At 30.2% G+C, this 2,752-nt stretch overlaps 1 long non-coding RNA gene across 1 annotated transcript; it reads left to right on the top strand.

Annotated features, from left to right (window-relative positions):
* The first annotated feature begins 662 nt into the window (after positions 1–662).
* Positions 663–2,323, top strand: LOC119369974 (uncharacterized). Its single transcript, XR_005177525.2, has 3 exons — positions 663–906; positions 1,064–1,124; positions 2,097–2,323. It is a non-coding gene; the product is annotated as an uncharacterized LOC119369974 (long non-coding RNA).
* The last annotated feature ends 429 nt before the right edge of the window (positions 2,324–2,752 follow it).

The following is a 2,752-nucleotide window of genomic DNA, read 5'->3' on the forward strand; positions in this document are numbered from 1 at the left end:
TGCTTTAAACACTGCGTTTTACTGTAGCTAAATTTATATTGGGTTAGCTAACTCATGTGGGGCCCACATTTATTATTTTTTAATCTCAATTTTGACTTATTTTATAATTAGGGTGTAATTGTGACGTACGTTTGAAATTGGGGTATCTGAGGATTAAGTTCATTTTGGGGTGCAATTGTAACAACTCATATGGTTTGGGGTATTAGGAATGGTTTAGCCTATTATAATCTCAACTAATTAAACCACTATTAATATTCATCTTGGCATATCACATCTTTTACGTCATGTCATTTCATGCATTAAATTATTTATTTTAGAGTTTGAATATGCTTTGGTATGATTGATTATGATTTAAATATGATTTATAATGAATTAGTTGATCCAATATGATTTGTGCCCATATAGATGAATTATGACGTCATAAATTATTTTAGTAAAATTAAATAATGTGTAGATAATTAATATTATGGCATGACATGTGTAAATATATAGTTTGTATTGTGTGTAGTTAGAATTGGTACAATGTCTAATTCTAGCTTTGGGATGAAAGGAACCTAAGACAATCTTAGCCCTCCATTTGTAAGACTACTTGACCAAGTCAAATTGTCTGTACATAAAGACAAATTACCACCGTAAGCCCTTGGGTGAGATTTTAAGATGTAATCTCCACTTATTCATTTGGAGAAAAGATCAAAACAGCAAAAACTATCTAAAACTTAACCTAAAAAATTTGCAACACTATTCATCTTCTTCCTTGGAAATCATAGCCACCCATCTCTCTCTCCCTCTTTCTCTTTTCCACTTTCTTCATAACACACACAAAATCTCCAGCTCAAGCAAGAATATATGCATACCTATGATAAGGAGATGGTTTCTTTCATCTAAACTTGAGTTTCTATTATTTTGGTAAGCTTTCTTTGACTAAAATCTATTCTACATCTTCCTCTCTCATCTAAAATCTTAATGATTTTTCAATTTAAGGCTACAGATAAGTTCTAATGCATTTATTAATGTTATTCATGTATTTAAATTTCATTTTAATAAGTCTATGTATTTATTTTAGATTTTTCTTTTTTACGTCCAAGAATAAGGGAAAAGAGGTGGTTAAAGCATAATGTTTTGAGGTTTGTATTTATGAAACCTATTTAGACATTCAGATATTAATCTTACTTGATGAACTTTTTGATGATATAAAACATGAGTTTAATTTATAAAAATTGATGCTTGATGAGTATATAATATGATTTGTGCTTTAGAATGATTTTGTGTTCATGAAAATTTTAAGCCATGACCGAACAAGGGAGCTGCTGACTCCCCTTGTTCATGTGTATATTTTATTTATTTTTACTTGATATCTTGATTAATATGTTGGAATAATATTATATGTTGATTATTGAATGATTTGGTGAAGATTTGGTGTGTAATTTGTGCTACAGCGAGCCATGCATGCCATTTAAATTTATGTTGTGTGCTATTTTGATTTGTGATTTATTAATTGATATTGGTGATTAATGCTATTTATTTTGATATTTTTTTAATTAAAAAATTGATTTATGCCTTAATTCTGCAAATTGAACCACTTGTGGGCTAATTGGATATTTTCCAAATTGTATAGACTGTTTTGAGACATTTTCCAAGGAATTGGCAATATTTTCCTAAGCTTGGAGGAGTTATGAAATAAATTTGATGAAATATTGATTAATTAAGGATGATTAAGGACCAAATTAAGTAATTAATTGGGAAATTACATTAAGAAAAAATTATGATTTTATCCATTAGTTTTGCTTATATTAACTAGCGTACCCTCATATTTCTAGAAATATACTAAATATTCCTGTATTTTAACCCGTTAAACCAAGTTGCACTTTTGTCCAAAAAAAGACCCATTTTTCTCATTAATTGAACTTAAAATGACCTAAATAACCTTTTTACAATTAGAAAAAAGACACAAAACGAAAGAGGGGAGGGAAAGATAGTGGCGGTTGGTGTCTTTACAGTTTCCTACTCAAAGAATCCATCTTGACATTGAGGAAGAATCGATTTGAAGTTGCTTATCTATCGTTAATGATGTCTTTGAAGTGATTTTTGAATCGCAGTGTTGTTTTCAACTGAAAGTGAAGGAAGCTTTGGAACTCTTCAGTCACTCTAGTTTCGCACTCGAAAGCCCCATACATGTTCATTTTCTATCACAAAGTGTACCTGTGACGATTTTTAGTTTTATTTTGCATGAAGCTATGATTTTCATCTCTGTAAACTCTTTTTATGTCATTTTTTATTGTTGTTGAAGTTTACGATTTTGAGGTAAGGTTCTCTTATTTTTGTTTAAAGAAAAATTGAATGGTCTTGGTTGATTTTATTTAAGAAAAACAGTTTTCTTTATTAGACCCATTCATTGATCCTCGGAAAAAAATGTCTCTTACATTGATAGGAGTTTTATTTTCGAGTCGCCGCCTCTTTAGGGAAAATTCTCAAGCCAATCGATTATTTGGAATCGATTAACTCAGTTTTAAACCAGAGACTGGATAAGGGAGTTAGGTACGGTATTAGGAAGGTATTAGACACCGGGACTACCTGGTTAAACCGGCCTCCTTTTTATCCATTAATTCATAATGATTAATAATAAGATTAACTTAAATTGAGGTGTAAAATGAGTTTTAATACAATTTTAGGAAACCATGGCAATCATGCATATAATCTCATACATAAAACATAAATTATACCATCCAAGGAAGGGGGAAGAGGAGAAAAGAGT

The sequence above is a fragment of the Jatropha curcas genome, chromosome 9 (assembly GCF_041381405.1).
Source record: "Jatropha curcas cultivar XTBG-Jc1 chromosome 9, XTBG_Jcur_1.0, whole genome shotgun sequence".
In the NCBI taxonomy this organism is placed as follows: domain Eukaryota; kingdom Viridiplantae; phylum Streptophyta; class Magnoliopsida; order Malpighiales; family Euphorbiaceae; genus Jatropha; species Jatropha curcas.